Here is a 21,577-nt window from a genome sequence, read left to right as displayed (position 1 = left end):
GGTCCAGTTTCATTCTTCTGCATGTGGCTGTCCAATTTTCCCAACACCGTTTGTTGAAGAGACCATCTTTTTGCCATTGGACATTCTTTCCTGCTTTGTCAAAGATGAGTTGACCATAGAGTTGAGGGGCCATTTCTGGGCTCTCTATTCTGTTCCATTGATCTATGTGTCTGTTTTTGTGCCAGTACCATATTGTCTTGATAATGACAGCTTTGTAATAGAGCTGGAAGTCCGGAATTATGATGCCACCAGCTTTGCTTTTCTTTTTCAATATTCCTCTGGCTATTCGGGGTCTCTTCTGGTTCCATACATATTTTAGGATTATTTGTTCCATTTCTTTAAAAAACTGAATGGTATTTTGATGTGGCTTGCATTGAATGTGTAGATTGCTCTAGGTAGCATTGACATCTTCACAATGTTTGTTCTTCCAATCCATGAGCATGGAACGTTTTTCCATTTCTTGGTGTCTTCTTCAATTTCTTTCATGAGTATTTTATACTTTTCTGAGTACAGATCCTTTGCCTCTTTGGTTAAATTTATTCCTAGGTATCTTATGGTTTGGGGTGCAATTGTAAATGGGATCGACTCCTTGATTTGTCTCTCTTCTGTCTTGTTGGTGGTGTATAGGAATGCCACTGATTTCTGTGCATTGATTTTATATCCTGCTACTTGACTGAATTCCTGTATGAGTGCTAGCAGTTTTGGGGTGGAGTCTTTTGGGTTTTCCACATACAGTATCATATCATCTGCAAAGAGTGAGAGTTTGACTTCCTCTTTGCCGATTTGGATGCCTTTGATTTCTTTTTGTTGTCTGATTGCTGTGGCTAGGACTTCTAATACTATGTTGAATAGCAGCGGTGATAGTGGACATCCCTGCCGCATTCCTGACCTTAGGGGAAAAGCTCTCAGCCTTTCCCCATTGAGAATGATATTCGCTGTAGGTTTTTCATAGATGGATTTTAGGATATTGAGATATGTACCCTCTATCCCTATACTCTGAAGAGTTTTGATCAAGAAAGGATGCTGTACTTTGTCAAATGCCTTTTCTGCATCTATTGAGAGGATCATATGATTCTTGCTCTTTCTTTTGTTAATGTATTGTATCACGTTGATTGATTTGCAGATGTCGAACCAGCCTTGCAGCCCAGGGATAAATCCCACTTGGTCATGGTGAATAATCCTTTTAATGTACTGTTGGATCCTATTGGCTAGTATTTTGGTGAGAATTTTTGCATCCATGTTCATCAAGGATATTGGTCTGTAATTCTCCTTTTTGATGGGGTCTTTGGTTTTGGGATCAAGGTAATGCTGGCCTCATAAGATGAGTTTGGAAGTTTTCCTTCCATTTCTATTTTTTGGAACATTTTCAGGAGAATAGGTATTAATTCTTCTTTAAATGTCTGATAGAATTCCCCTGGGAAGCCATCTGGCCCTGGGCTTTTGTTTGTTGGGAGATTTTGGATGACTGCTTTAATTTCCTTAAGGGTTATAAGTCTGTTCAGGTTTTCTATTTCCCCCTGGTTTAATTTTGGTAGTTGATACATCTCTAGGAATGCACCCATTTCTTCCAGGTTATCTAATTTGCTGGCATAGAGTTGCTCATAATATGTTCTATAATTGTTTGTATTTCTTTGGTGTTGGTTGTGATCTCTCCTCTTTCATTCATGATTTTGTTGATTTGGGTCATTTCTCTCTTCTTTTTTATATGTCTGGCCAGGGGTTTATCAATCTTGTTAATTCTTTCAAAGAACCAGCTCCTAGTTTCGTTGATCTGTTCTACTGTTCTTTTGGTTTCTAGTTCATTGGTTTCTGCTCTGATCTTTATGATTTCTCTTTTCCTGCTGGCTTTAGGCTTTATTTGCTGTTCTTTCTCCAGCTCCTTTAGGTGTAGGTTTAGGTTGTGTATCTGAGGCCTTTCTTGTTTCTTGAGAAACGCTTGTATTGCTATATACTTTCCTCTTAGGACTGCATTTGCTGTATCCCAAAGATTTTGAACAGTTGTGCTGTCATTTTCATTGGTTTCCATGAATTTTTTTAATTCTTCTTTAATTTCCTGTTTGACCCATTCATTCTTTAGTAGGATGCTCTTTAGCCTCCATGTATTTGAGTTCTTTCCGACTTTCCTCTTGTGATTGAGTTCTAGTTTCAAAGCATTGTGGTCTGAAAATAGGCAGGGAATAATCCCAATCTTTTGGTACCGGTTGAGACCTGATTTGTGACCTAGGATGTGATCTATTCTGGAGAATGTTCCATCGGCACTAGAGAAGAATGTGTATTCCGTTGCTTTGGGATGGAATGTTCTGAATATGTCTGTGAAGTCCATTTGGTCCAGTGTGTCATTTAAAGTCTTTATTTCCTTGTTGATCTTTTGCTTAGATGATCTGTCCATTTCAGTCAGGGAGGTGTTAAAGTCCCCCACTATTATTGTATTGTCAATGTGTTTCTTTGCTTTTGTTATTAATTGCCTTATATTTTTGGCTGCTCCCACGTTAGGGGCATAGATATTTACAATGGTTAGATCTTCTTGTTGGATAGACCCTTTAAGTAGCATATAGTGTCCTTCCTCATCCCTTATTACAGACTTTGTTTTAAAATTTAATTTGTCTGATATAAGGATTGCCACCCCAGCTTTCTTTCGGTGTCCATTAGCATGGTAAATGGTTTTCCACCCCCTTACTTTCAATGTGGGGGTGTCTTTGGGTCTGAAATGAGTCTCTTGCAGACAGCATATTGACGGGTCTTGTTTTTTAATCCAATCTGATAGCCTGTGTCTTTTGATTGAGGCATTTAGCCCATTTACATTCAGGGGAACTATTGAAAGGTATGAATTTAGTGCCATTGTATTGCCTTTAAGGTGACTGTTACTGTATATTGTCTGTGTTCCTTTCTGATCCATGCTGCTTTTAGGCTCTCTCTTTCCTTAGAGGACCCCTTTCAAAATTTCTTTGAGGGCTGGTTTCATGATTGCAAAATCCTTTAGTTTTTGTTTGTCCTGGAAGTTTTTTGTCTCTCCTTCTCCTTTCAATGACAGCCTAGCTGGATATGGTATTCTTGGCTGCATATTTTTCTCGTTTAGTGCTCTGAAGATATCATGCCAGTCCTTTCTGGCCTGCCAGGTCTCTGTGGATAGTTCTGTTGCCAGTCTAATATTTCTACCATTGTAGGTTACATATCTCTTCTCCCGAGCTGCTTTCAGGATTTTCTCTTTGTCTCTGAGACTCATAGGTTTTACTATTAGATGTCGGGGTGTTGACCTATTTTTATTGATTTTGAGAGGGGTTCTCTGTGCCTCCTGGATTTTGATGCCTGTTTCCTTCCCCACATTAGGGAAGTTCTCTGCTATTATTTGCTCCAATATACCTTCTGCCCCTCTCTCTCTTTCTTCTTCTTCTGGGATCCCAATTATTCTAATGTTGTTTCGTCTTATTGTATCGCTTATCTCTCGAATTCTGCCCTCATGATCCTGTAGTTGTTTCTCTCTCTTTTTCTCAGCCTCTTTATTTTCCATCATTTGGTCTTCTATATCGCTGATTCTCTCTTCTGCCTCATTTATCCTAGCAGTTAGTGCCCCCATTTTTGATTGCACCTCATTAATAGCCTTTTTGATTTCGACTTGGTTAGATTTTAGTTGTTTTATTTCTCCAGAAAGGGTTTCTCTAATAACTTCCATGCTTTTTTCAAGCCCAGCTAGTATCTTTAAAGTCATGATTCTGAACTCTAGGTCCGACATCGTACTAATGTCCGTATTGAGTAGGTCCCTGCCAGACGGTACTACCTCTTGTTCTTTTTGCTGAGGTGATTTTTTTCGTCTTGTCATTTTGTCCAGAGGAGAATAGATGAATGCGAGAACAAAATGCTAACAGGTTAACAACGTCCCCAGCAAATATACTCTTTACAAATCAGAAAAGACCTGAAACCAGGGGAAAAGAAAGGGAAAAAAAGAAGAAAGAAAGAGAAAAAAAAAACAAAAATAAAAAGATAAAAACAAAAACGGAACAATACAAAAAAAAAAACAGAATATGATCAAATATGATCAGGCCAGTGCATAGATCAGTGCCACACACTAGATTTTGAGCATATTTTGGTCTGTTAGAAAAAAGTGCCTCCTAAAAATTTAAAGGAAGAAAGACTTATATATGTACAAAATAAGGGTTGATACAATAAAGGGATGGAAGATGACTGTAAAGATGAAAATTATAAAAGATTTTATAAAAGGAATTGATATGATAAGAAGCTGTTTGAAAAAAGAAAGAAGAAGATTTAAAAAAAAAAGAAAAAAAAGGGAGAGAATGTGATCAGGCAGGAGACTAGAACAAAGCCATAGACTAGTGATTTAGAGTATATTTTGATCTGTTAGAAGAAAATGTATCTCAAAATTTTAAAGAGAGAACAACTTATATATATATATATATATATATATATATGCCAAAATAAGGGTAACTACTATGAAGGTATAAAATATGACTCTAAAAATGAAAAATAAAAAATTTTTTTTAAAAAAGGGATTGATAAGATGTTGGTTGAAAAAGGGAAAAAGAAAAATTCAAAAAAAATAGTTAAAAAAATTAACTTTGAAAGACTAATGAATCATGGTAAAAAAGCCATGAATTCTATGTGCAGTATTACCCTAGTGCTAGAGTTCTCCTGTTCTCCTTGATCGGTAAACTTGGTCTTGGCTGGTGGTTCTTTCTGGTCTTCTGTGGGAGGGGCATATTGCCATGGTTCCCAGATGTCTTCGCTGGAGGCAGAATTGCCCCGCCCTTGTCGGTCTGGGCTAAGCAAGCTGCTCGGGTTTGCTCTCAGGAGCTTTTGTTCCCTGCAAGCTCTGGTACAGCTTTGGAGGACCAGGGTGAAAATGGTGGCCTCCCAATCTCCACCCGGAGGAGCGAGAACTCGGGGCCTTACTCCTCAGTGCGCCCCCAGAGAAAAGCAGTCACTCCCGTCTCTCCGGTCTCCGGCCGCACTCCCTGCTCACCCGGCCTGTGACCGAGCCTTTCTATCTCTGGCACCCGACCCATGTGGAGTCTCCAAACCCAGCAGATCCCTGCGGTGCGCTCCTGTGCCGCTCCTCCCGGGGAGGAAGGGGCGTCTCCCCAGCTCTGCCGCTTGTTGGGTCCCTGCTGGAGGAGCAGTGGCCCGACTGGGCCTCAGATCACAGTTTATGGCAACCCCGAGCTGAGAGCCCGCGCCTCGGCTCCGTCTCTGCGGCCGGCTTCCCCGCTCCGATACCTGGGAGCTCTGTCGCACTCAGGCACCCCCGGTCTCTCTGTGACCCCGAGGATCCTGAGACCACACTGTCCCACGAGGGTTCCACCCCCGCTTAGCCACTGGAGCGACGTCCCTCAGCGGAGCCGACTTCTTAAAAGTTCCGATTTTGTGCTCCGCGGCTCTATCACTTGCCAGATGTGGCGGACAGAGGCCCCCTCCCCCGCCGTCTATCCTCCCGAATATCGCCTCGGATTCACTTCTCCGCATGTCCTACCTTCCAGTAAGTGGTCGCTTCTCTGTTCAGAGAGTTGTTGCTACTCTCTTCTTCGATCTCCTGTTGAGTTCGTAGGTGTTCGAATAGTTGATCCCTGTTCAGCTGAATTCCTGAGACCAGACAAATCCGGTCTCCATCATAGTTGATCCCTGTTCAGCTGAATTCCTGAGACCAGACAAATCCAGGTCTCCTACTCCTCTGCCATCTTGCTCCCCCCCCCCCCCGCCGGGAAGTTTTAAAATGCTATTTCCAGAATATCTTTTTGCCTCCCAGAAGTATTATTTAGTAGGTCTGAAGTAGGTCCCAGAACCTGCACCTTGAAAAAGTACCCAAGGTGCTTCTGATTCCATGGACCATTCCATGAGAAACACTGCTCTACACTATGGACCAGAGTGAAGAGATTCTGCAAACCCAGAGTTAAAGAGCTGATGAGCAGATGAATTGGACTTGAAGCTTACTCTCCTCATAATACATTGGGACAAAGAAAGGCTAAAACTGGACAAAAGTTTATTTCTCTAGAGATCAAAAGAGGAACCGGAGGCAAAAACTTATCCCAGTCCTGGAATTAGGAAATAACAAAGGTCAACCGAAAGAACTGTAATGATAAAGCTCAGAATTGAGGGAAAACTTACCTCAGTTGTATATAATTACCATCATATATATAATTGTTATATAATTCATACAATTGTAATTTGATGGACCCAAATTATCTCTTTTCTGGTTAATATCAGAAAGGGTGGAAGAAGCAAAGATGGGCAAATCTTTAACATCAAAATCACTGTTTTTCCTTTTTTTTTTTAACCTTTGATATAGTCACTCAGTAAATATTTACTGAATATCAACTATGTCCTAGGGTCTGTGGTAGGACTGAGACATAATTAAAAAGTTTGATAGCCCTCTCCTCAAAGAATTGAGAGTTCTAAGGAGAGAAAATGTTTAAAAATATTTAAAACCTGATGTGATAATTGCAATATATGCTTTGGATTCAGAGAAGAGGAAAGATTAACTTCCTCAGGAGATTAGGAAATATTTCCCTTGAGCTAAATCTGGAAGAATAAAGGTAGTTGTGGGATATGTGGCTGTTGGTTATGGGCCAGAGATTGAAAAACTTTGGTGGACTCTCCTATGGTTCATTAACATAGAGTCCCTCAGAGCTGAACACTTTCTTGGATGGTTTGAGCATTGTGAATCACCTGAAATTTAATGTAAACTTTGGTACTTATACTTTTCTGGGAAGTTTGTATGTATTGTTAGACTTCTAAGGGATCCTTGATCCAAAAAGATTAAAAAATAAAGGGAAAGCAATGGAGATCTTTAAGGAAGAAATGATGTCCAATTTGCCTTTTAGAAATACAACCTTGGCTGTAAGATGGAGAATAGATGGAGGGAAAAGCCAATGAAAGGGACACCTCTGAGGGGATTGTTGAAGGGATATATGTGGGAGATGAAAAGAGCTCGTGCTCAGATAGCAGCAGTAGACTTGAGAGCCATGCCTATGGTCTTGGGACTAATAGAATATAATGAATGACGGAGAGGTAGTCAAGGATGAGTTCCATATCTCTTGTCTTCATGGTGGGGCGGAAAGCTGTTTGGTCAAAGACAGAATCCAAGTTTCATCCACTAGACATTGCCAAGTACTGAATTCCATTTTGTTCTATAAGAACTTATGTTGTGGAGTAAGTCAACAGTGAAGTAAGATGAAGGTGAGAATGAAGCAGAGCAGGACAAGGAAAGGAAGAAGGAAGAGGGAAGACAAGAAGAGGAGGGCGAGGAAAAAGTATCCTCTCCTCCCAAGACAGCTTTGAGGGAGAGTCAGATCACACAGAATCTTATAAGCCATTATAAAACAGGCCTTTATTCTAGGTGAAATTTGGAGCCACTGCAGGTTTTCAACAAAGGATGACCATGATCTGACTTACATTTTGTAAGGATCACTCTGACCTCTCTGTATAGAATAAACTGTAAATGAATGGGGTTGGAAGCAAAGAAACCAATTATGAGATGATTAGAATAATTCAGGTGAGACAGAATGGTGGTCAGGACTAGGCAGGTTTCATATGGGTGGTAGGGGAAGGTGTCAGAGCCTGAAAAAATTTTGAAGAGGGAACTAACAGAATTTGACAGCAGATTGGATTGGGGTAAAAGAAAGAGTCAAGAAAGTCTTGGGGTTTGGTCTGAACAGCTGGGATATGGAGGTGCCGTTAACTGAGAAGTGGAAGGGTTATGCCAGGGGAAAGACTGGTCAGTATGGGGGTGTTAAGTATGAGATATCTATGTGGAATCAAAGTGGAGATGTCAGGAAGGCAATTGGATATATGAGTTTAGTATTCATGAAAGAGATTTGGACTAAAGATATAAATATGAGACTTTGTCAACATATAATTGTTATTCAAAGCTGTAAGACTGGCTGAGTCCAATAAGGATCTGAGTGTAAGTAAAGAAGAGAAGACCAAAGACTGAGGTGCTTTTGTGGTAAGGAGTTGGGGAGAAAAGAAGGAACCATTTTTCCACTCTTTCTCTTAATTACATATTTCCCCAATAATTTTTATCACTGTGGTACCTAAGATCAAGAGCTTTGGGATGAGAGAGCCTGGGTTTAACCCCTGTGTCACCACCTATTAATACTTGTGCAAATTTGGTCAAATTGTTTTATCCTCAGTGCTTGCTTTACTCATTTTTTAAAATGGAAATTATAAAGGACCTACTTCATAGATTAGTTATGAGGTTAAATGATACAGTACATATTTAAGGTACAGGATATTTGGCACATAGTAAACACTGCATAAATGATATCTGGTATTATTATCATTATTTTGTTCTTTTCTGTCCCCTGGGATGGAGTCAGAGAATATCCATGCTCTGAATTTTTATGTAAAGAATCACAAAGAATATGAGCACTTGGAGGCTGAAATTCAACCTGAGACCTGGTGTAGATGACTGGGTTACCCTCCAGAGCCCTCGCTCTCTCTTATGGCTCAACTTCTTCTAGATTCCTGCTCCCTTCTTTATCATGCTTCCCCTTGTCTGGGGTATTCATCATGCACCATAGCACTTGATGCCAGGGGATTGGTCTGTTGTAGTCATGACCTTGAAGAAAGGTTTTGTTTTTGTTTAGTTTTGTTTTGTTTTACTAATGGTTGACTTTCTAAATGCTTTGTAAGTATATCCTGCTGCTCAAGATGGCAATTTAAAACACAAAGCCTCGAAATCAGAACTAGATAATCCGTGGCAATCACTGATTGAGTCCAACCTTCAGAGCCTACCAACATGGGTCTATGTGCCTCCTAATGGCCTCTTCTCTGCATAAATCTGCATAAAGAACAGAAGAATTGGAATTTCATTGTGAGACACAAGAGGCAAAAAACCGTATAAAAAGTTTCATAACTATACATTGTGTATAAAATGCAGCTATTCTTGTGCTTCATCATAAAAATAATATATGCACGTAAATTAAAAATAAATGATGACAAGGAAAGAAATATTGGGAAAATATAATTAAAAAAATACTGTAACAGCTGACAGATGAGTTGGCTAGAAAAAAAAGTGCAGCTACAGAAGACAGTTCTGAAAATAATGAAGCAACCGAGAACGAAGTTAATGAGATTGAGAAAATGAAAAAAGAGAATTTACAGTACTATCACACACACACACAAAATCAAAATATAGGCTCTAATCTGATGTATCCTTATTAAACAGAAGTACATCTAGCCCTCTTAATTTCATCAAGGCACTAAATGATTTGGTGTGTTCCACTCCTGTAGAAAACAGGTTGAGTTATGGAACCTACCTTCTAGACACATCAATAATCCTCAAAGATCAAGCTGTCTTTATGCCTACCTGCAGTTCAGAAGCAACTTCTAGGCTACAAATGAGACAAACAAAGTAAAAAGATAAGGAAACAAGAAAAGAGAAAGCCCATTTCTTTGCCATGTGTCTCTTTCCTAGCTATGGGATTCTGAACCAGAGTGGGCATACCATAAATCTTGATAACACGTTGACTTTATTTTTGTGCATTATTTCAAAAGCCTATTGCCATATCTATTGTGAAATGCAGGTGGGTTGGTGGTCTTTTAAATACATTTGAGAGGAGAAATGGAATCGAGCTATGTGATGACCATTTAAAAAAAGAAGTCCCCCTTAATTTGTAGAAGGAAATGCTAACCAAAGTTTCAATAATTTCTCATATAACTCAATTTTGATATAATTTTCAATATGTTTTAATATATCATTTTGCAAGTAATTTTTTTTCTATTTCATATAATCTATTACTAATCCATTTATTTAACAACATTTATGGAGCATCTGTTGTTCTTAGTCACTGTTTTTGGCACAGGAATACAAAGAAGAACATGACATAGACTCTGCACCCAGTACTCTTGTACCTTCAGTCAGGAGAGGACTCTGCACACGATCACCGTGTAGTAAGTTAGAAGCATCAGAGGTGCATGCTTACAGAAAGGGTATGGACATGGGAGCACCTAAGGAGGGGACTCTTGAACTGAAACTTGCAGCCAGGTGAAAAATTCCAGAGGAAGCCACTTGGAGGAGTAAAGGGTAAGAGGAAAGGAGGCCACACCAAAAAGGCCAGAGAGACTTTCTCCCGCCTCTTTGGCTTGGCTCAGCAGGTAAGTGTGAAGCAAGGAGAAGCAGCAGAAAAGCAGTAGAAAAGTGGAGCATAGATCAGGTCATGAAAGACTATGTGCATCTACTAAGCTGTTTAGATTTTATCTGGAATGCTATGAAGCACCTTGGAACAATGCAGAGAATGGTGTGACTACACTGGAACTTTAGAAACAATTCTCTGGCTCAAGTGTGAAGAATGGTTTGGAGGGATTGAGGAGGTGATCTAGTGAAGAGGAGGGCAACAAAGCCTTAAATTAAACACATACCAGAGATGGCAAAAATAAGATGTAGAAATTGAGAGCTATTTAGATGGTAGGTTCAAGCTGTGGAGTCTAAGTGTTGTGAAAGAAGAGGAAATAGGCTTATAGGCTTGCAGTTTGAGGGAGTGGGTAGCTGATGGAGTCATTTATGAAGATAAGGAGTTCAAGAGAAAAAGGTTGGGGGTGGCAAGGAATGTGTTTGTTTGTTTACCTAATTATCTCAAGGGGCCTTGGTGATATATGAACAGAGAGGTAGAATATATATTTATGAAGTCCGTGAGAGAGAACTTGACCAGAACTTTAGATCTGGGGGGAATGTAACATATTAGCATGTAGTTAAGTCATGAGAGTAGGTGAGGATGTCCTCATAGCCCATGAAGAGTGACAAGAATAAGGACTAAGGACACCAATATGGGGCCGTCTTTTAAAGGGCCAGTGGAGAAAGAGGAATCTTTAACATGGATTTTAAAAGAACAGTAAAGGAGTAAGAAGATCCAGAAGAGAATAGAGCCTTAGAAGCCCAGGTTAGCCCCAGTCAATGAGGCCCAGTAAGAGCAGGGCTCATTGCATCCATTTAATTTGGCAACCAGAAACTCTGTGGTGACTGAACCACGGGAGGTTCCGTAACGGGTTAAGGAGATAAAAACAGAGAGCGTGATAACTTGAAGGCAAATCAGGATGTAATTACTTTGGTTTTATATTTTTTAAACAGTTTTTTTACATCAAAATGTTAAGTCGTTTGCCTATTTTTTTAAGGCAAAGGGATGGACCAGTAGAAATAGGAAGAATGAAGACACAGTCATTAGGATGACATCCCAGAGAAAAAGAGGAGGTGGGATTCACTGCAAAGTGAAGAGAGGACTCTTCCAAAGAAAAGAGACACCCCTTCTGCTCCATCAGGGGAGAAGCTGGGAGAGAATCTACCCATGAGGTAGTTCCAGATATTCAGAGTAACGCTTTCTAAGCTTTGTTTTACTTTTTAAAGAAATGGACATAATAACCATTGCTATCTCATAGGAAAGGTTGAGATAGTTGTTTACCATTATCATTATTATTATTTCCATTGGGATGGCTGTGAGAATTAAATTAGGTAATGCAAATAAAGTGCTTAGCACCAATAGTTATGCATATTAAGATAGGACTGCTGTTGGTATAATTAGGTACTCATTTTCTCCTGACCTGGACTATCTCATCACTGCCACCATTAACACCCCTGCCCAGGCCACAGACACTTCCCCCAGATTAGTCATACATGTCCTACAAAGAGAAGCTCACGTTAGATATCCTTCATGAAGAAGTATGCAACATCCCAGTCCATGCTTACACTAAACTCTTAATACACTGAGTTTCCATACCACACAGGTTAACACTTCAATTTTCCCATCTACAACACGTTGGATTTAGTCAGGATAGGCTAGGTTATACTTTGGTAACAAATAACCCTAAAATCTCAAGGTCTAATACAACCAGAATTGGTTTTCTAGCTCATAGGAAGGCTCTTGGAGAGGCCCAAGAGCAGCCGACTTCCATGCTCCATACACCAGGATTCAGGCTTTCTGCCTTTTCACCATTACTATGGTCTGAATGTTTGCATCTGCCCGCTCTCCATCCCCCTCACCCCCACAAAAGAACCCCAGAATTCATGTTGAAAACCCAGTGCTCAAGGTGATGGTATTAGGAGGTGGGGCCTTTGGGAGGTGGTTAGGCTCCACCCTCATGAATGGGATTAGAGCCCTTATAAAAAGAGACTGCGGAGAGGTAGCTTGCCACTTCTGCCATGTGAAGATACAATGTGAAGTCTGTGACCTGGAAAAGGGCCCTCATGCAACTGTGCTGGTACTCTGATCCTGGACTTCCAGCCTCCAGAATTGTGAGAAATAAATTTCTATTGTTTATAAGCCACCTAGTCTATGATATTTTGTTATAGCTGCTTGAATAGCCTAAGACAACCATGAAGTCTCCTCCACAATCGCTAGATCAGAAAAAGAAGGGAAACGGACACTTGTGTCCCAACTCTTAAATGCCTCCACCAGTATGTGACATACATCCCTTCACTTGCAATTTTTGGCCAAAGCAAGTCACAAAACCTACCCAAAGTTCAAGGGATTGAGAATTCCAATTGTCCCAGCTACTCAGAAGAAAGCAGAGTCAGAAATATTTGTGAATGGCAGGGATATCTATTACAAGGAAACTGAACTGGAGAGACTTTAAGGTTCTTCTAGATCTATTACTCCAATTAGTTCATGTGTGTTTTCCTTTTCAGTAAGGTTGCAAAATTTTTGAGTGCAAGGCACTCATTTGAGTGCATCTGATATATGCCTCATAACACAAAGCCTAGCATTAGGTACATGACAATCACTCAACAATTAAATGAATGACTGATACTATTAGGATTTAAAGACAAAATGGATCATTAGTCAAATTGCATCTATTATACATCCACAGTGTCCAAAAAGTATATATTAGTGTTTTTTTTAAGAGAATGTAAGAGATGTTGTCGCTATTCTTTAAAAAAAATTTTTTTAAATTTATTTATTTGACAGAGAGAGAGAGAGTACAAGCAGGGGGAGCAGCAGGCAGAGGGAGAGGGAGAAGCACACTCCCCACTGAGCAGGGGGAGCCTGATGTGGGACTCGATCCCAGGACCCTGGGATCATGACCTGAGCCGAAGGCAGCCTCTTAACCCGACTGAGCCACCCCGGTGCCCCAATAGTCTCTATTCTTTAAAAAAAAAAAAAAAAAGTTTATCCCCTCGGGGCACCTGGATGGCTCAGTCAATTAAGCTTCTAACTCTTGATTTCGGCTCAGGTCATGATCTCAGGATCCTGGGACGGAACTCAGTTCCACACTCAAGGTGGAGTCCGCTTGAGATTCTCTCTCTCCCTCTGCCCCCACTCTTACATGGATGCTCTCTCTCTCTCAAATCAATAAATAAGATCTTTAAAAAATAATAAAAAATTTATCCTTTAATTGGGTGATAAATTAGATATTTTTGGGAAATTATTAAGTATTATATACATATGGGCAAAACAATTTAGTATCTTTGAAGGTGATGCAAGAAATGGTCCATTGTGGGCCCTTGTTTTTCTGAGCTACTGACATTTTACTTATAATACAAATGTGAGTTCTTTCAGGGTACTGTGACTCCTGTGGGATAAAGTTTTAGGTTTTATAGCTGTAAAATGCAATTTGCTACCTTGGATTTGCCTTGGCTGAGTAGTTAAGCCAGAGGATGAGCTCATTAATAAAGTCAGCTGCTAAGGGGAGTGGCTAGTCCAGAGAACGCTGAGTTTCAGGAGGGTCAAAACTGCCCCTTCATTCTCCCCTGTAATTTAACAAGGCTAATTGGGAATGGGGGCGTCCTTAGTGAAATATTCTAACTTAAAAATTGTAACTAAGATCTTTTGTTTGTAAAATGTCAGCTAAAGAAGAATAAAGTCTATAACCATCTTGAGAAGTTGTGTGAATAAATAGAGGATATGTACTTTCATGCATGCCAATGAAAGGTGAGGCTCATAAAGAAAAAGAAATCAAACTATTTCTGGGATAATCACCTGTTGGTAATGTTGGAAACTAGACGAGAGTCTGAGACTCATTCTAAAGAGTTGCTGCAGGTCCAAAGGCCATTGTCTTAAGGCAAGTTGGGAAGAAAAAAAAACCCTTTACTTTATACCCAAATTGTGGAGCATCCATTCCTAAAACACTTTGTACAACTTGTCGCCTCCTCTCTGGAAAGAAACAGTGGTGAAGTCTCAAGGAGAAGACTGACAGAAAAAGATCCAAATTGATCGGACAGTGAAACAAAGTGCTAGGAAGATACATGACCTAAATCTGAAAATCCTGCCAGAAGACAACGAATGGATTTCACTTCACACTTGTGAGAATTGTAGTGATGACAAAAATCAAAGAAAATTGGCTTTGTGTAAACTGTTTTCTGATCTTAATCTCCCTAGATTATAAGATTGTGAAGACAAAAAGAGGATTATCCCCAACCTCACATCCTCAGTGTAGAACACTTGGCATATGGTAGGTGTTCACTAAATATCTGTAGAATGAATGGATGGATGGATAAATGGATGAATGAATGGACAGCCTTACTCCAAGCCTTATGCTATGGTAAAGTGAGAAAAACCGTGGACAGGAGACCCGGCTTTAGTGCACGCTCTGCTACAAAGTAACAGCAGTCTTTCACAAGTCCCTTAATCTCTTGGGGCTTCCAGTGTTCTCATCCATGACATGGGGCGACAGGGCTGGATGACTTTTGATGTGCCTTTGGGTCCTGTTACCAGTGGTACCTGCACAGACAATTGGCCCCTACCCTTAGTTAGGAAACATAGGATACTTACCAGAAAGTTGATGTCAAGGACAAACTATGACCTTCTGCCTAAAGTTCCATTTTGTACTTTTTTGAGACAGAGAATTGAACTAACTGAAGGATCCATTGTCTGAGCCAGAATGGTTATTCTTTGTGGACTGTGTTTGCAATTTGAGCACAGGGACCCAAATTTCAATATCCGAATCTCTAGTAACCAGCTCAGTGCTTTTAATGAAGAAATAGATGTTTTTTGGTTAAACTGAATTTAATTATATTATTATATTCTTAAGTTTTCTTTCCTCAAGTGTAAAAAATGAGGAAACTATTTCTTCTAATTTCCCCCACCCATCTATTACCAACCCCTGCCCCCAAACCTCGGTGGAAAACAACCCAGTTTAATCTTGCTTCCTCTTCACTCAAAGGACTGTGTTTAACAACCAAGTAAAATGAGTCACCTGGGACGGACAATATAATAAAATGCAGATACCTAGGTACAGTTCTAGACTGGCTGAATGGGAAGAGCATCTCCTAAAGTTTGAGAACCTTTCTCTTTGGGGCGGTGGTGAGAAGGAAACAGTGCCATTGGGCAATAAGGTGATGGTAGGATCTCAAGTTGATCTCAAGTTAAGAAGACATCTTATCACACAGAATGATGCAAGTTATAATGGAGGCATCAGAAGATAGCATCAAAATGCAACAACTGAGCCCCCTTCTAGGTCTCTGTGTGTCCCAATTCACTCCAGCTGGAGACCGTTTCTAGCGCTCTGATCTGGTGGTGTAGAAACAGAGGAGTGACTGAGTTGCCAGGATTTTAGTGTCATTGAACAAAGACAAGCAGCAGAAAGTGCTGTAAGTGGGAATTGAACAATATTAATGGGGCTCAGAGTTGTTTATAGAAAAAGAGGTCTCTTTTTCATCTCTCTTGATGAGACAGGAGTTGCACAGCGAGGGGCACCTGGAGTCATCTTATTGTCATTTTGAAATATACAGAATGGAGGAGTGGAGAGGAAGAGAACTCGTCTTTATTATACTGGAGTCAACAGCAGCCTCTCTTCCTTTCTCCACTTCTTCTCATGGTGCTAACATTCTCTCCAGGGGCCACCTGGAGGATGAGAACATCCACTGTACTCATTAAATCCTCTTGCAGTTAATTTAGTTTTACATACACACCCTATCAAGGCTCTGGGACCAGGTGTGTTGGCTTCATCTCTGACATCATTAGAATATGTTTCTGTCTTCTGCTCATTCATCTTCATACTATTCCCTATGGGTGGATTTAATTCCCAGCTTTTAGAAAAGGCAATTCAGTTCAGGGACATTTGTGAAGGATATTTTATGGGATGGGGATCTAAGAAAGAATGAGAAGTGAGTCCAGGAGGCTCACAAGTTGGCACGAAGTCACTTACAGAAATCACTTTAATCAAAGGAGACACAGACAGAAGACTAGATGAGGGGAGCAATTAATTTCAACCATTAGGATTTAGAAGGACATTTTTGAGCTGAGCCTTAAAAGTTAGGCCTGAAGAATGAACCAGAGTGGCTCAAACCATACAGTAACAGCCACATGCTGGAAACTGGAGGCAATGACTAGGTCGGACAACCAGAATTTGAGGACCAGCTTATAAAATGACACCTCCTTAAACTGAAGCAAATGGAATGAACAACAATGACAAAAAGGTTTCCATCTGCCAAAGTCACCCATGATCTGTGGTTGGGTTGCTGTAAATAAGGCATCTCTAGAGTTCTACCTAGATTAGAATGCTTCTCAAATCAACTTTAAAAAGCCATTGTATCTTCTTACACTCATTAAACTGACTAAAGGATAATGGGGGTGAATTATGATCTATAAAGTGTTAACTCTGATGTCATAACTAAAATGTAGGGGTCTGCATGAAATCTAACAAGACTAGGGGAGGAGAATGAAAGCTTTCATGGTTTTATTTTAGGCGATTATCTGAGACAAGTCTCTAAAATAATTTATGTATCTTGTTTAGCTCAACAAAAATAATTCTTAAGAACTTCTAAGTCTCTTTGATCTAATTGTAGGTTCAATTACATTTATGTTTAATGTTCTTATTTTACTTAATTTCATAATTCTCTGTGATACAAATTTTTGCATGTGTGTCTTTGTCCTTAGGTATCAAGGTATATGCTATCCACTATGTATGGGCATTATATCCAGGTAATACAGATAGATTTTCCAGACATTTTCATCTACAAATAAAGAAACCAAACCAACATCACCTATGAAGAGATACCTTAGAGGGGAAACATTCATATACTGTATTAAATTTTCAGCTAACTATAACATGGTTTCGCAGTGGAGTAGAAATCTATACTTTCATGTATTTTTGTATCTGCCCAATGGATTGCTACAGCTCAATTTCTTGTATCACATTAGTTTCATAACACAAGGGAGTTTCTATCTTTTTCTAACTCCTGGACAGGCAAAAAAAAAAAAAAAAGATTGCCTAAAGAACATGAAATTGCCAACAGTTATACGTATTGATGCAACAAGAGGGAGCTTCGCTAAAACTCATGAGAGCAAAGAAATTCAGAGTTAAGGTTAAAATTTATTACTTAACTCACCCAACGCGCCCTGCAGGGATCTCAGAGCAGTGGGTGGTCTCTCATTCCAGATGTGCACAAAACCTAGGCTGTGAGAGCAGGCATGGAGAAGGAGTTTTAGGCTTCGTTCTGACTTTGTTCATTTTGAGCAAGTATAGTGCATCACGAGTTCAAAGGTGTTGGTAGTGGATGTACCTCCATTCCTCCCTCCCTCCGTCCCTTCCTTCCTTCCTTCCTTCCTTCCCTCCTTTCCTTCCTTCCTTTTGGTAGTTTAACAAGCTTTTGATACCGCTCCTGGGAAAGCTAACAGTTGCTTTGGGACCTAAACAACACCCCTGTGCATGCTGCATAAATTCTTTTTAGCTGCAGGTAAACCAAAAGTTATGTTAAGTGAGAAAGAAAAGGTAACAGCTGCTGAATTCTTTTTGCTAGCCCAAGGAGACTTCATACTGTATATTGCAAGCTGATTGGCAAAATCTTAACCTCCTCTGACCTGTAAAGATAAGAAGGAAAAGTCCTAAACCTTTTTTCAGGGGTACAATTCCTTTCATAGTTAAAAATAATAATAATTAAAAAAAAGTGGGAGATGATTTCTCTTTTTCCGTTATTTGTCAAGGAGAATGGTCTGGTAGTAAAAGAATAAATTGAAAAGAACTCAGGTAGAAAAGGCCTGAGTGCTGGGAATGTAATTTTACAAGATTCGTTTCCTTTGCTCTGTGTTTTTCTCCTTGAAGGAGATAACTTGATTTTATACTTTACTGTCTTATTAACAGAATGCATTTTGGAACCCTGCCACCGCTAACAGTATCAGAAGGATTTAAGGCTGCTGAAATACACTTGAAGATTTAATTCTGCTGACTTCAGCTTGGATCTGGAGTAAAATCTAACCATAGATTAAGTGTTTAGCACTGTATATTGCGATTGTGCTCCTGGTTATAAATACTTGTGTCTATTTCTGTTTCAGACAGCTCTCCATAGGTTTCCTACTCAGGAGGGCATACAATGCTTGCTTCCCAAATAAGGTTATTCTCTATAAGGCTACCCCTTATATAACTCTTTTTATAGACTCAAGCCCCTGCTCTGTTGTGCAATTCATTATAAACTCCCTCGTGCACTTTGCGATAACAAACACTGGGTTACTGAGAAGAGACTTCTAGAGAAGGAAGCCTGTATTTCCTTCCAGACAATATTTAATCTCATAGCAGCACTGACTAATAAAAGCAAAAGATCAATACAAAACTGTATTGCTAGGATGAAAATTTACTAACATAGTCATCATATCACAGGAACATCTGGTTAAAGCTTCAGGGCTCCCTTACTTTCTTAGTTATGATTTTATGGGTCTCTCCAGACTCCTTTTTAGGATTTTAGCAGGCATTTATAGCAGGCTGGACATTTTAATCTTTTTAATGTGGTTATCTGATCTCCGCTTGGCTTTCTTGCACCGACTGGTCATCTTCTCGACTTCTTGCTTATTGCACTTGAATCAAGTTATGATAAGCTCACACTGTAATAGCCCCTAGTCCTAAACGGGTCTAACTTCACGTAAGTGGCCTCCTGAGCTGCTATTTATGGTCATTTCTGTGAGGCACTGTCTTTAAAACCTTGGCATTTAGTGCCTTCTTCCTATCCCCATGACTTGGAATACATAAGGACGACGATAAATCATAGAGCCAGGCCTGTAGAAATACTCTTTGCTCTAAGAGATTTCTGAGGCCTGAGGGGCAAGCCGAGGAGTTCTGGTTTATGACCCTGAACCAGACGGACATGTATGAAATTGACCAGACGACTTGGTGCCTGGGAGAGCCCAGGCACGATCCTCACGCGTGGTCCTGAACATGGTGACTGAGCGTGGAATTTATTTGTGGTTGCGTTTGCTTATTTTCTGTGTGCGAATCAGAGTTTGGTCCCTTCAGGAGACACATTGATTTAAAGGTGGCAGGTAGATGTAATACTAAAATTCACAGGATAATTCCACAAAATGACCTGAAGTATAGAAAGTAAATAGGAGCATCGTCTTAGAGCTAATGGTTCAACAAATCTAACCACCCTGGAGGGAGAGGAAGAGTAATAATATTTACAATACCTACTATGTGCAGGTCCCCTAACACATTGGATTATTTAATCTTTTTTTTTTTTTAAAGATTTTATTATTCACTTAACAGAGAGAGACACAGCGAGAGAGGGAACACAAGCAGGGGGAGTGGGAGAGGGAGAAGCAGGCCTCCTGCGGAGCAGGGAGCCAGATGCGGGGCTCGATCCCAGGACCCCGGGACCACGACCGCAGCCAAAGGCAGACACTTAACGACTGAGCCACCCAGGCGCCCCTGGATTATTTAATCTTATAATGATCTGAGAGAGAAATTATCTGAGCTAGGACTTGTTTCCTGAACACAGACTGCAGAGCGACCACATATTATTTCATTGGTTCCTTTTAACAAACCCTTGAGGTAGGTATTATGATCGCCCTCACTCGGCAAGGGGAGAAGTTCACTTGGCAAGGGGAGAAGTTGAGTCTTAGATTGAGCAACAGAGTTGGGTCAAACAGTCAGCAAGTGGCAGCATGGGGATTCAGACCCCAGCGTGTCTACCTCGGCTGCCTTTTCACATGATGAACAGCATTATCTCAGTGACGAAAAAAGTACATGCACAGGTACAAATTTTCCCCTAAAATGTTATCAAATTCCTTTACCATTTTACTATAATGCCGGGTCATCTGCTTCTGTTGAAACACAGCAGACTCATCTCATTTCTAGAGATAGGAGTTACCACAGATCTTCAGATAAAAGAAACAACACATTAATCCACTTAGTAACACATTATTCAGAGAAGGAAATTGAAATACAGTTTTAACCTGATTACTTTGCTCTTTCTTACCTGGGCTAACCAAAGTTGTCACACACATGGTCCCCCTCTCTCTCCTTCTTCCACGGTGCCTTGCCTTGGAAGGGCTGTGAGCACCCCCACCCCCACCCCACCACTTCTACCTCATACCACAGGCCAAATAAAGTGGAGACACTATTCATTGCAGATGGGGTGGCTTTGTCGTGCAACCATTCTCATAACTGACTGCATGGCACAGAAGATGATTTAAGTAAAACCGAAGTAATTTTCAACACCGAAACTTAAGCTGTTTACAATATGAGCCAAGCGTCGTTTGTCTTGGACCCCCAACACTTTCTTGGCACTCATTAGCAGCTCAACTGTTCTCTGGTCACATTAATTAGCTCAATTGTCCTACACAGGAAGGATGGATGGAGGGCACAGGGCTCTGGCAGCTCAGCCTGCAGCACACCTCGACTCTCACAGATCTTTCCCTGCATCGTTCTGAGGCATAATGTGGGTTGGAAGCACTCAGGGGCTGGTCGCTTACACAGAGCATTTTTCCCCAGTAGGATGACCAAGCAGCCTGCTCTGAGACGGAGAGTCTTGAGGACAAAGAGGGGACAGAAAGCAGAGGAGAAGCTAAAGACAGGCAGAGCTCCTGGACAAAGAAGGAAGAACATTCAGTGAAAGGAGAGCACGTGAGAATGGGCTCCTCTGAGCTTTAAACCTCACCCTTCCCCTTCACACCCCCCCCCCCGCCCCACCACCATCGTCACTGGCCAGGCAGTTGGGTGATGACACATTCCCCGCAGGAACAGTGCTCAATCTCCCCAACAGCTGTGCCCAGAAGGCCATCAGATCCAGATCCTGGCAGCTGGTAAGCCTCCGCTCCGCCAGCTCCAGCCTCGAGATACCTTCACTACCAAAGAGAAGAGCGCCAGGATAGGGTTTCTGAGGGTTAGGACTTGACCGCAGCTTCCAAAGACTGACTCACACATACCCACATCTCACAAAGAAGGGTTTTCTTTTTTATCCAACAAACACATTGCCCCCATTCCTTTTGTGTTTGCAGAAGGAAAGAAGAAAAACCAGCTGTGAGTTTCTCTCCACGAAGCTTTCTTCCAGGACTGGAAGCACTCTTACTGCATTCCTCCCCCGAAGCCACACTAAGGAATTCTGTCAACATTGTAAAGAAGTCCAGATTGAAAACGGTGACTGGGAAGTTCTTTGTGATTGTTACTCGTCCTGGGGTAGGGATGGTGGTCTTGGTGGGTAGGGAGAGCAGGATAAATTCTGCCAGCCCCATTCCATCAGATTTCACTTTTAGCAGAGGGAGCAATGTCTAGATAAGAGTCAGATTCTCGTGATAATGAGACAGTCATCCAGAGTTCTAAGTGATTTTCTTATGATTTCTGTATTGCCAGGGGGCTGCAGCCTGGGTCTGGAGTCATGCAGGCCTGGGCTTCGATTTTAGCTGCCACATGTAACAGGAAGAATGCCTTT

General features: G+C 40.8%; 1 long non-coding RNA gene across 1 annotated transcript; it reads left to right on the top strand.

The window, feature by feature from the left end:
• Window positions 1-10,309: 10,309 nt before the first annotated feature.
• Window positions 10,310-21,280, top strand: LOC113912277. The gene is made up of 4 exons (XR_003516783.1): window positions 10,310-10,417; window positions 11,122-11,296; window positions 20,644-20,772; window positions 21,147-21,280. It is a non-coding gene; the product is annotated as an uncharacterized LOC113912277 (long non-coding RNA).
• Window positions 21,281-21,577: the final 297 nt, after the last annotated feature.

Source organism: Zalophus californianus, chromosome 14, assembly GCF_009762305.2.
Source record: "Zalophus californianus isolate mZalCal1 chromosome 14, mZalCal1.pri.v2, whole genome shotgun sequence".
Taxonomy (NCBI): domain Eukaryota; kingdom Metazoa; phylum Chordata; class Mammalia; order Carnivora; family Otariidae; genus Zalophus; species Zalophus californianus.
Note: the sequence above shows the minus strand (reverse complement) of the source record. Positions and strands in the feature narration are given on the sequence as shown.